We start from the raw sequence: 13,515 nt of genomic DNA, 5'->3' as shown, positions 1-13,515 counted from the left end.
TGATTCATAACTATTGTATGATTGATGCTTGGACTACGAGTATCTAAATACCATAGTTCTAGGGTTGTGGCTATAAATATAATCTCTTGAGTTTATTACTAATTGTCATATGAATCTCTCCCATGCTCTTATTTTTGCATTTCGTGCTTGATTACCATAGAAATAAATGCATTATAAGAGTATAGAACGTGGAACATAGGGAGCTTGTTAAACTCTAAATAGCTAGGGTTAATTTGTTTCAAGGATAGAGAAACCTTGCTTCGGTTACCATACAGGAAGATAACTTAATGCTCGGTAATTAATGACTCTATCCCCGCTTAACGATATAGTTAAAATGTTAATTATCGTAGACGATTAGAGGTCGGGAGACCATGATCATACATCTAACCCTATGATTCATTGATTCGATAGTTAGTAGTTACCCATTTAAATGATATTGTTTACATGATTCCCAATAACTATTGCAGCTCTGTATCTTCCCCAAATAATTGTTTGAAACATTGAAACTGAATCGTGTTAATTATATTTAGTTTTAAGTTATAAACAGAAAATATTAGACTCTTGAAATCTGGAATGGTATTTGTGTTGAACTGAAAGTTAGAAGAATTGCTAGTTTCTAATCGTAAGTCCTAGTGGGTACGATACACACCTCTTAAAAAGAGCCACTTTATTATTTGTACTATCACGTGCACTTACTTGTGCGATTTGGACACAAAAAGTTTTTGGCACTGCTGCCGAGGACTTTAGAATTAGGAAATATTTAATTTTTGATTTTTGAAGTTAAACGCAAGTGTTGATAACTCGATCTTAGCGTTTCATTATTGCAGGTTGTTTCAAAGTCCAAACTAGACAACGATCAAGGATTGTTGTCGCCTCTCTCAGAACCTGACAGATTTATACAAAGAAGGTGGAGACAAGCTGAATATATAATTCCCTCTTGTTATTGGTGAACTACCATCTCATGTCACAAAATAAAGGAAAGATAAGAACCTGAAACAATGGCTGGTGAGATTAAAGTAATAGATGTGGCAATACCACACCCCACCAATGTGACTTTGCTCATTCATAAACCTGAAGAAGGTGGGAGATATGAACTGAAGCGAGTATGGTGCAAATCTTGCACACAAATAGGCAGTTTACTGGTCTTTCACATGAGGATCCTACAATTCACATTCAGAACTTCCTTGATATCAGTAACAATAACACTCCAAATAGAGTAAATAGAGATTACGTAAGGCTCACATTATTCCATCTCTCTATTTGGGAAGCAAAAAGATCTTGAAATCAAAGCCTGTGAATTCAATCACCACCTGGAATGACTTAGCACAGAAGTTCCTCATTAAGTTTTTTTCCATATGGGTGATACGTCCAAAATTACACTTCAAATATAAGTGTAAACAATCGCTGTCAATTTACAGGACTCAACTGGAGTTGAGGTCGTTCCCACAAAGAGTTTCTTTAAAGATAATGTTTTAAAGTCGCTTTTACCCAATTGTTGTTACTATCTACTTATGAATATAGACAAAAAATATAAAATTTGAGTATGAATAGCAAGTAGCAAGTACCAATTTCTAAAACGTAAGATCAAGATTAACAAATCTATTGTATAAACGATAACTATGTATGGGTTATTCTGTTAATTAAGAGAAACCAGCTTAGTGTTTACTATGACGACAACTGTGAAACTCTTCCGCAATTGAGCTTCAAACAATTATAAATTCACAAAGCTCAGTGAATAGACTTTATATAATGCTTCTCAGCCTTATTAGATAATAGTCATTTAATTCTCTCAAAGAACAAGTGATTCTTGCATTAAGAACTCGCTTAGATGGACATGAAGATAAACTTATTTTCTCTCGAACTCTAACTTTAACTTCAATTTTGTAAGTAGATCTTTGCCTTTTCCCAAATAGTGTTTTTCTCTCGAAGAATCACTTGATACAGGCTAGTCTAAAGCATGCACATGTTAGACCAAATTATAACCAGGGCTTTAACCTATAACATGTAAACAAAGATTGTTCTATGCTCATTTTAGGGAGTCAGATTCACAATATCATTATAGTCTCACAGACCCGGTCAAAATGTTTAGTGCCTCATAATCCCAAGTATATAAAAATTACCAACAATTGAGAACGTCATTCTGAATGCTTACAAAATCAATTTGCGATGCAAAAACCACCTTGATAGTCTAAGAGCCAAACTTTGTTCAAAAGTGATTTGAAATCTAGAAAACTAAAAAAAACTAAACTTTTATGTGTCTCTTGTTCATAAAAAGTACGATCATAAAATAATAATTGAAAAACAACCTAATAAAACCCCATAAAAAGTTTTAAATTTTTTTATAAAACTAGGACTTCATTGTCGATTCACTTCACGGACACTATCACGTCGCATGAAAGGCTTCACGGTGCATGAAGCCTTCCGTGGTCTTCCTTATAGTGCCCCAAGATTGGATTTTCTCATCAGCTTTTGGACTTAGCTCGACAGAAAGGCTCACGGACCGTAAAGTAGACAACGGTCCGTAAAGTTGTCCGTGGTCTTGCCTTCAACTTTCCAAATTCTGAAAACTCATAATTCTCTTTGTAATCTTGTTCAGGAGTTTGACCACGGACCGTTAAAGTGATTACAGTCCGTGAAGATGAACGTTTTTTGCACTTTAATTTTTCAAAATTTTTGAAATTTATACTGCTTTCTGGAATCTTGTTCACGAGCTGAACCATGGAATGTCAGTGTTATCATGGTCAGTGAAGTTGTCCATGATCTTCAATTCAATTCTCTCAAGTGTGGTCCTTGAGAATCCAAATACTGTGATCACTCTTTACGGTCACTTTCACGGTCCGTGAAGTGAACCACGGACCATCAAGATGGTCTCATTTTTACTTCTTTTCTTCTCTTTTTCATATTTACTTGACTCTTCCTGCTTCATGAACAAACACATCAAATCATACAAAATACACTCGATCCTAGTATTAGTTCTTTATTTTTAAGAATTAATTGTACTCGAATATCTCGGTACATCAATTGGAAAACAATTAAATTGAGTAGTGATATCTTGATTTTTAGAAAAAAAAGGTAGAGAGAAATTGTACCAAGCCTGGGACAGGTTTAGGTTGTTGTTGATGAGTTGTCCTCATCATCATCAATCTAACGAGGTTTTAGTCCATACCTTCATCGAAAGGTTGGAGCCTAACACCATAATTTTAGTTGATTCAGTTGCAGGTAGACAACCTTAGAGAACACTAATGTTGAACTGTTCACTTTGCTAAAAAGAGTTTCTTAGGAAACCCAGATTGGAATGGAAGTGGAATGAAACATGTAGTACCAACGACTGCGGGTATGCTAGAAGTAGATGTTGTTACTGCATTGACTGCACATATTTCTTCTATGCATAATATGATGAACACACACTTCAATAACACAGTAGCCTACTATAGTGAATGTACTTCAACAACCACCACCATGGTGTGAGATCTGCAGAAGAAGTGATCATAGTGAAGAGGGATGTGGTGCAAACCCAGACTCTGAAACTTTGTAGGTAATGCTCATAGAGAAGAAAGACAACAAAACTATTGGAATTCATACAACCCAAGTTAGTGAAACCACCCAAACTTTTCTTGGGGTGGATATCAGAATAAGGGCCAAGGGCAACACCAATATAGGCCGCAAGACAATGCTTATGGATACCAACCACAGACACAATGTAAGCAACCAAAATAGCAATCCTGAAACATGAGTATTGAGGATATGATGAATAAGACTATGGAAGATAAAGCTCAGTTAGCCGTAGATGTGAGAAATAATCAGTTGGCTACTCAAAACTAAGAGAAACAATATGGGAAATTTTCTAGTGCCCAAAATTCACGACCACAAGGAGGGTTGCCTGGAACACTAACCCAAATCCTAAACACATTAATGTAGTGAGTAGACATAATGGTTTGCAATTATATGAGTTAGCTCCTATGAAAAGCAACATTGAAGCTGTAAACAAGGAGAGTGAACTAAAAAGGGTGAGTTCAAAGTGAATGAAGTAGTTGAACTAGCTGAAAAATTGCAACCAATAGTGAGACCACCTCTTCCATTCCCTCAGAAGTTCAAGAAACAAAAAGAGGATGAATGTTTTGGTAAGTTTCTCTCTCACTTGAAAGAAGTTCACATTAACATTCCATTGGTTGATGTGTTGTAGGGTATTCCAGGTATGCAACGTACATGAAGGAGATCGTGGTGAACAAGGGAAGTTTGATAAATTTATGAGACTGTGGCACTGAAGAGTGAAGCTCCATAATCCAGAACAAGCTTCCCACTAAATTGAAAGATCCGGGCAGTTTCACTATTCAAATCACTACAGAGCAGACCATTCATGCTAGATGTTGTGTGATCTGTGAGCTAGCGTAAATTTTTTGTCAACTTCTATATATAAAAATCTTGGGTTGGGTAGTCCTAAACCTATTACCATAATTTCGTAATTGGCGGATAGATTGGTGGCTAGGCCTGAGGATGTTGTTGAAGATGTATTGGTACAAGTGGGATCTTTGATTCTCCTAGTAGATTTTGTAGTGTTGAATTTTGAGTCTGATCCTGAGGTCCCCTTCATCTTAGGGAGACCTTTCTTAGAGACTAAAAGGGTAATTATTGATGTAGCAGTTGGGCAGCTTAATATGAAGACTCATGATAAAGTAGAGGTTTTTGACGTATATAAAGCTTTAAGAATGCCATATGTGTATGAGGAGTTGTCTGCCATAACCGTTATTAATCTTGAGCTAGAAGCTAATTATACTGCATCCACGAATACCCTAGAGCGAGAGTTAGCGGGTGATGACCTATATGGGGATGCTAAATCATAAGAAATTGTGCAATTCCTTGATGTGTCACTTATAGTGACGACTGGAGATCGTTGGGAGCCTCTAAATAGGATGCTAGGTCCTCCACCCAAGCCTTCTATTGAAGAAGCACCCAAGTTAGAGATGGAATCACTACCATCTCACCTCAAGTATGCATTTTTAGATAAAGATAAGACTTTATTGGTTATTTTCTATGCAACATTATTTGACGAACGGTTGAAAGCCATGCTATAAATTCTAAAGAGGAGAAAAGCAGCTCTGGGATGGCAAATGTCTGACATTCATAGTATTAGCCATGCTTAGTGTATGCACAAAATATACATCGAAGAAGATTACAAAGCAAGTGCACAACATCAGCGGAGGCTAAATCCATTGATGAAGGATGTTGTCAGAAAGAGGTCATTAAGTGTCTAGATGCAGGGATTATATACCCAACATCTGGCAGCAAATGGGTAAGTCCAGTGCAGTGTGTGCCCAAAAGGGGCAGAATGACAGTTGTGACCAACGAAATACATAAGTGGATACCCACAAAAATAGTGACTGGGTGGAGAATTTGCATGGATGGTCACTCAGGGTTTAACCCAATTTTCATTGCACCAAAGGATCAAGAGAAGATGACATTCACTTGCCCATATGGCACATATGCAGTCAAACGCATGCCATTTGGTTTGTGCAATGCTCCAGCCACATGTAAGAGATATATGATAGCAACTTCCATGACATGGTGGAAGACTTTGTTGAAGTCTTCATGGATGATTTCTCTGTGTTTGATGAGTCATTTGAACTGTGTTTAACTAATGTTGACAAAGTTCTTTCTAGGTGTGAGGATACAAATCTGGTGCTGAACTGGGAGAAGTATCAATTTTTGGTGACAAAAGGAATTGTGTTGGGGCACAAGATCTCCAAGAGTGGTCTAACAGTAGACAAAGCAAAGTTAGAAGTGATTGAGAAGTTTCCGCCACCTATATCAGTGAATGGAGTGCAAAGCTTCCTTGGAAATGCTGACTTTTACAGGAGATTCATTAAGGACTTCCCTAAAACTGCAAGACCTATATGTTGCTTATTAGAGAAAGAAATGAAATTTGTGTTTGCAAAATGCTTGCAGGCTTTTGAGATGCTGAAGCAGAATTTGATTGAAGTTCATATTCTCATTGCTACAAATTAGGGGCTTCCATTCAAGGTGATGTGCGATGCAAGTGATATTGCAGTTGGGGCAATGTTGGAGCAGAGAAAGGACAAGGTGTTTAACTCAACATACTATGCGAGCAAAAAACTTGATGCATCCCAATCGATGCACAACGACAGAGAAAGAGAGGTTAGTCTTGGTGTTCAGATTTGACAAATTTTGGTCATATCTGGTGGGAACCAAGGTGTTAGTCTACACTGATCATGCAGCCATTCGGTACTTGTTAATAAAAAGGATGCCAATCTAGACTGATTAGGTGGATCTTACTACTACAAGAGTTTGACCTTGAAATAAGACATAGGAAAGGAATTGAGAACGAAATAGATAACCATCTGTCTAATATAGAGGATTCATCTCATTTGAGAAATGAAGGGTAGACCCATAAAGAGTTTCCTGATGATTAGTTGTTTTCTTTGGATATTGTTCAAATGCCATGGTATGCGGATATTGTAAACTTTCTGGTAAGTGGATTATTTCCACCTAGGGCATTAACACATCAGAATAAGAGGTTAAAGTATGATTCACGCTTTCATATATAGGGTTAGCCCTATTTGCTAAAGCAGGGTTCGGATCAGATGATGAGAAGGTGTATAACCGAGCAGACAAAAGTACTGGAGAGTATCCACACGTTGCCATATGGTGGACATCATGGAAACGAAAGAACTGCGCATAAGGTATTGCAATCTAGTTTCTTGGCCTACCTTATTTATATATGTTGCTTTGTTTGTGAAAGGGTGTGATTATTGTTTGAGAATGGTCACCATTTCGAGGCATGAGATGTCATTGAACAACATACTAGAGGTGAAGATATTTGACGTGTGGGGGATAGACTCCATGGGACCTTTCCCATCGTCCCGAGGTAATTAATACATTCTAGTTATTGTGGACTATGTCTCCAAGTGGTTGGAGGCTGTTGCATTACCAACAAATGATGCCAAGGTGGTAGTCAATTTCATCCGAAAGCACATCTTCACCAAGTTTGGGACTTCAAGGGCGATGATGGAGATACACACTTTATCAGTAACTCAGTGCATAATCTGTTAGCTAAGTATGGGGTGAGGCACAAAGTGGCTACATCATATCATCCCCAAACTAGTGGGCAGATTGAGGTATCAAAAAAGGAGGTCAAGAAGATCCTCTAAAAGATTGTGAATGTATAAAGAAAAGATTGGGATGACAAGCTAGATGATGCCTTATAAACTTATCATAATACTTACAAGACACGATAGGAAATTCTCCTTATCAAATTGTGTTTGGAAAAGCTTGTCACTTACCAACTGAGTTTGAACACAAGGCATACTAGGCTATCAAAAATCTTAATCTAGATTTTGAGTTAGCAGGTAGGAAAAGGATCACAGAGGAGCACGAGTAAGAAGAGTTTAGGCTTCACACTTATGAAATGAAAAGTTGTATAAAGAGAAAACCAAGAGGTGGTATGATAAGATATTGTGTCACACACCTTTGAGCCTGTTCTTTTATTGTTGATTTTCAATTCTAGATTGAAGTTATTCTAAGGAAAACTTCGATCTAAATGGAGTTGTCCATTTGAGGTAGTGAGGATGACTCAACATGATGATATAGAACTGCAAAACAAGGATAAGAGCTCTAATTTCCTTGTAAATGGGAAATGGGTCAAGAACTACTTTGGTAAAAATTTGATTCGTGAGATTAAAATGCTCACATTGGAGGACGACTGAGTCATGAGACTGGTCGTGACAAAATGTTAAATCAGGCGCTTCATGGGAGACAACCTCTGAACCATTGTAAAAGTTAGGATTTAATTGTGTTGTTTGTTTATTTTTAGTTCCTAGGAATTATAATATATATATATATATATATATATATATATGGCAACCCATCGTGTTTCAACTAACAGGGTGTTTGTTGCAATGTGCAAGAAGCAATAATTGTGCCTAATGTAATTACATGTAGGCTCTGCGTCACGGAGCTGGGCCTAAATCTTTGTAATTTAATTTTAATTTGAGGCAGTGTGCCTCGTACCAGGACCATGTCGCAGAGAGAGGCCTAAAAATTGGACATGAAATTCCAATTTGAGGCAAAGAGCCTCATGTAGCTCGCACATCGCTTAAGGGTGTCAAAATTTGAGTTTGACGGTAAATTAATTTTACGTTGGTAGAAAAAATTGTCAAGTGTTGGCCTCGCGTCGCGCGAGCAAGCCATAATCTTGTCTCACTTGGAATTAAATTTCCAGTGAGCCTCGTGATAGCTCCGTGTCGCGAGAACAAGTAAGGTTTTAGGATTTTCATTTAATTTAATAGGATTAACCCGTTTCCAAAAGAAAATAACCCGACCGAACCCTTTGTTCCCCACCTCTTAACCCTGTATTTCCCTAATTTTCCTTACTCTTCCCCAATTATCTACTCAATTTTCTCCCTTTCCTTTTACCCCAGCGTTCTTCAAGCTATCCCCGTGTCTCCTAGCAAGGGAAACTTTATCTCGTTCATTTTCTTCTCCAATTTCGTGTTGCCCAGGTATGTGACTTTTGTTCTTTCGACTTTAGGTGTTGGTGAAGTTGAAACTGTCGAGGGTTGTTTATTATGAAATTGTGAGAGTAGGTCAAAAAATTGTTGTTGTAATATCATTTTTCTCATGTACTTGGTATGTGTTTTGAAGTTTCAGTAGAACAAACACACTTCTTGATGTGGGTTAAATTGAAATGGTTGTAGTGAAAGTTGTGGGGTTGAAAGGGCTACACTTACTTGTCTAAATTACACTGTGGGATGAGGGTATGCGTTCTTATTTGTGTGTGTTGTATTTTGAAGCCTTGAGTAGAAGACACAATTGTGTGGTATGATGTTGATATCGTTGTTAGTTCATATTCTTGAGTAGAACTATAAAATGCGCTTGAATATAATATTGCTTCGTGTAACTAGTGTTGGACTTCAAGTCTGAATAGAAGTTCCTTTCCTTGGTAGTGTGAATTCTTGAATAGCCCTATCTAACTGTTGTTTGAGCATTATTGAAGTGGGTTGTCTATTTAGGTTGATGTCCTTGGTGCTTGCTTGTATATTTGTGATTAAAATTTTTGGGAAGGCTGAGTACCTAAATAGGACTACCTTGAACTAAGTGTTGGGTAGTGTGCGCACACCACCTGTATCTTACTTTTTGTTGTAGTGTTTGGGCCTGAAATTTGATAGATCTTGCAGGTCATTATGTCTACTTTAAAACGTCCCAAAAAGCAGTTGCGCTGCTATCCCAAAAGAAGCGTCCACAGAGCGAAAATGTTTCAATAGAACCTCCGGCCCCCAAAGGACAAACAAGGCAATATGGAGCCAAATATGTGCTGAAGTGAGGCTTCTTACTTTTTTGATCACTGCATTGGTTGGGATAGCCTAGCTCGTGAGTTCCCTCAAATTTTGAGGTGGATGAGAGAACTTAGGATGAAGTTTGCATTTGCTGAGTAGGATGAGTACAACCTAAGCATCGTTCATGAGTTCTATGACTGTTAGGAGCCAGATGCTCGATCTCACTTTGTGACTTTTCGCGGGGTGAATGTGCCTGTCACAACCACAAGTATAAATGTTATCCTGGGCTGTTCAAAAGACATCGACCCACTGGTGCAGACGAAGCTGAATATCAGACCCCCATGCCATGACATCTGACATCTACTATGTGGTCATCAGTCTATGGCTTAGTGGACAAAGCACCACGACAAGAGATATTAGAAGTCTCTTCCATATGCTCACATGTTCCCGAGATGCGTGAATGGTTAAATGTTGTGATGAGCTGCCCCATTCCCTGTCTACATTGTAACATCTTGCAACTATAAATAGCTGATTAAAAAAAATCATTTTAGGGAGTATGAGGAAATCTGGAAAATTGGTAGTAAGTTAAAATTGAGTTTTGGTCAACTTCAAATGATCATCACTCCTAGCTCAGGAGGATTTAGGTTTGGTTATCATGACCCGAGTCTACACCGTGGACGAGGCCGGTACTCGAAGACCATTGTTGGTCCCTAAGAAAATCCTCATCCTGGATTATTACTAGTGGAAGATTAACTTAAGCATGCAAAAACTTAAAACAAATTTAAATAATAAAACTTCATTACAATGCTTTAACTCAAATAAAAACTTTGAAAAATCAAATTAATATATTCAACTATTCATAAACTAAGCAACTTTAGTCTATAAAACATTTAATAAAATAAATGAATATTACATACTTCTTAACTAAACTGAATATCTATGAAGCCTCTAACTGATAACGATGGAAGTCGGAAAAAGACCCACGACCTTCTAACTAAAACCAAAAGTAAATGAAATCCTCTGGAAGCAAGGAGGTTCACCATAGCAAACTCGAATCTCAGATGTATCAATGAAGATCCCATTGATGATCCTGAATACATAAGTCTGCATCATCAAAGATGCTGGCCAAATGCCTCAGTAGGTGGAATGTACGAATATGTAAGGGGAATTCTTAAGTATAACATAAGCATGAAACTTGAATAAAAAATAAACATACTTACCTCTTTCAAAACTCACTCACCTCAATTCAACTTAAGAAAAAGATGGTCAACTCAAGGATTAGATATTAAACTTCAAATATACGATACTCGACTTAATGAATCACAAATTAACTCAAGATACTCCACTTAAGGTACTTAACTCAAATATTCAACTCATGCTACTCAATTGAACTCAATTCAATATAAAGCAGTTTAAAACAAGTGCAATATAAAGAAAAGTTGTTTAAAAACATGATGTCAACTCTGTGTATATAAAAAGGACACAATATAACTCTTAAATGTATATGAAAATACAATCAACTGATGTATATAAAAATATAATAACTTCTGTGGGAGTTTATCTAACTGACAACCATCACTTAAAAGCTACAGTGATGATACAAGATCTACCTCACGCTGCTAGTGCATCCTATACCCGGCCAAACGTATAAGATTTGAACTGCCTAATGGATTCACTAGTCTACTATGAAGAGGGTTTACCTAAAAAGTATGACCCTCTTCTTCCCATGGTGGCTACATGGTTTATGGGGGCTGTGAATTGTCTGAACTCTCCCCCATATCGGTGCTCAATAATACTCTCAAAATATACTGCCTTTTACATTTTAAAAACATATTCATTCTGTGTTTGAGATTACTGCTCAAAATACTTAGCTCAAAGGCTATCTTCGAAATATTAGTTTCCCTGCTTGCTTCGTATAGAAAGTTATATTTCTTTTCTAAAAACTTGCCCTAAGGCTCCTTGGAAATCAAAGTTTCCTTGTTTAAATGTGAAAACATTTTTAAGTCTTAGTGGGAATACTTAGTCCCCATATACCTTTGAAGAAAAGAACTTCAACTTAACTCTTTGCTTAGTTTAAAACTTGAGTCTTAAAAAAAAGATTTAAATGTTTAAGTAAGACTCTTGAAAACCTTTAAGAACTTTACTTTAACTTATTTCTTAGCTGTAAAATTGACTTCTTAACTTCCTTGAATTTGATCTTAACATTCCTTAAATTGAATTGTAGATTAAAGTTTCATGATCTCATGTTTATGAATGATTTGATGATTTTCAACTTTGAGGGTTTATGCGGAATTATGAGCATGAACTACTTAACTCAAGAACTCAAAGGTACTTCTCATCTCAAGATTGTTCAACTTATAGAGTTCATGTGGAATATGGGCATGAATAATTCAACCTAAGGACTTCATGAGTAACATGTAATAGCTTATGATTAGAAATATAATCTCAAAAGGAATAAGTAACTCAATACTCAAGACTAGAACTTGGAGATACTACTTAAATATAACCTATGGGCATGAATGACTTGATTCGAAGGTCTACATAAATAAATAGAACTCACGTGTATGAATCTTCTCATTCTCTTGTTTACTTCCTCAAAACATAGTTCAATCAATGATGAATCTCAAGAATTCCCAATTGAACTTAAAGGCTTTCTTGAACTCCACTCTTAACTCTCTCTTGAATGTGAATAATGAATTCAAGATTTTTGGTTCATGACATGGAGGATCTCATTATGACAAGGTAGAAACATGAATAAATTATCTTCATCCTCATACTAACTTACTTGAGTCTTGAAATAAGTTACTAGAAGTTGTGGAAGACTCTTCAAAAGGACTCTATGACATTTCAAAAATCCAAGAAATGTTTTAGCCTAACAAAAGTATCATAAGGTATAGACACTTTTAAGGAATATTTTAATGTTTAAAAGTCATTTAGGAATTCTAGAAACCAAAACATCTAAGAACGTCCATGACGTCTGGAAACTAGTTCACGGAGGTACTAGCGTGCCTTGGCCTATTTGACTAGCTTTTAGTAGTCGAAAAATGATGAAATTGGTAGAAGGGTGTCTAACATGTGTTTAAGTTAAATTCATGGTCTAAATGTATGGGTAAGACTCCCCAAGGACCAACCAAGGGCCCTTGAGGAGGACTCTTGCAAGGATGGGCAAAAATTGTCAAAAGATAGTTTCACCAATGGATGGCACAGACGGGCCATTGGTGAATTGACGGGGCATCAATTACACCTTCGATGGTCACTTAGACAAAATCCTGGAGGGTTGATTTTTCATAGTCTTTAGTAAGAACGACTGATGTGCAGCATGGGAGGGTACAGTAACCGTCGACTCACAGATGGACCGTCGATCGGGGTCGCGTCTATGAAGGTCCATTTTCCTCCACATTTTTAAGTTAGTCTTAAATAATTAATTAAAGGGTTTTGATGTTAGTTAGGTATTAAAGGAAGACTCATTTACTTAATTAACAACCCATATAATGACCCCAACCCCATTAGTCTAATTACAATTGTCAAAACAAAACTCTCTTTCTTCTCTCTTCTTTCTCTCTCTATTGGAAGACATCATTGAAGATGGAATTGAGGGATATAAAGGGACAATTCACCACCAAATATTCATCAAACATTGAGGAATGGGATCTAATTCACCTTTGAGACCTCTTTCCTCAAAGGGTTCCTTCAAAGTATTTTAAAAAGTTGAGTTTTCATGTGGGTCTTTATCAATCTCGAAAATTATGTTATGAATTAGTTTGTTAATTTTTTTTATATTGGATAATATGAATTGATTAACATAAATTCTAACCTAATTATGAAATCTTGATGGTTTGGTCCAGTTTGTAGAATATGACCCTTGACCGTTAACCCTAGGTTTGAATTTGATATGAATTAGGTTGTACTTGATTCAATTAACTTGGTTATTGGTTGAATTACTATTAGATGATGTTCTTACATTGATAATGAACAAATTAGGGTGATTCGTAGTCTTTCATTCTAGTTCTTGAGAAGATGATCTAGGTTAGGAAATGAATTGACCTAAGTATCTTGTCTTAAGCTATGATCTAGAATTGAATTGTGATGTAGTGATTCTTCTAGTCTTGTTATCATGTTTATTATTAATTTATGATTATGTATACCCAAATTGGGTTGAATTGAGGATTTATGGTAAGTCCTTGATAATGAACTATGAAGGAGACTTGGTAAGTCTTATTATCTC

Source organism: Solanum lycopersicum, chromosome 4, assembly GCF_036512215.1.
Source record: "Solanum lycopersicum chromosome 4, SLM_r2.1".
NCBI classification, from domain to species: Eukaryota; Viridiplantae; Streptophyta; class Magnoliopsida; order Solanales; family Solanaceae; genus Solanum; species Solanum lycopersicum.
This window is presented reverse-complemented; position numbering follows the sequence as displayed.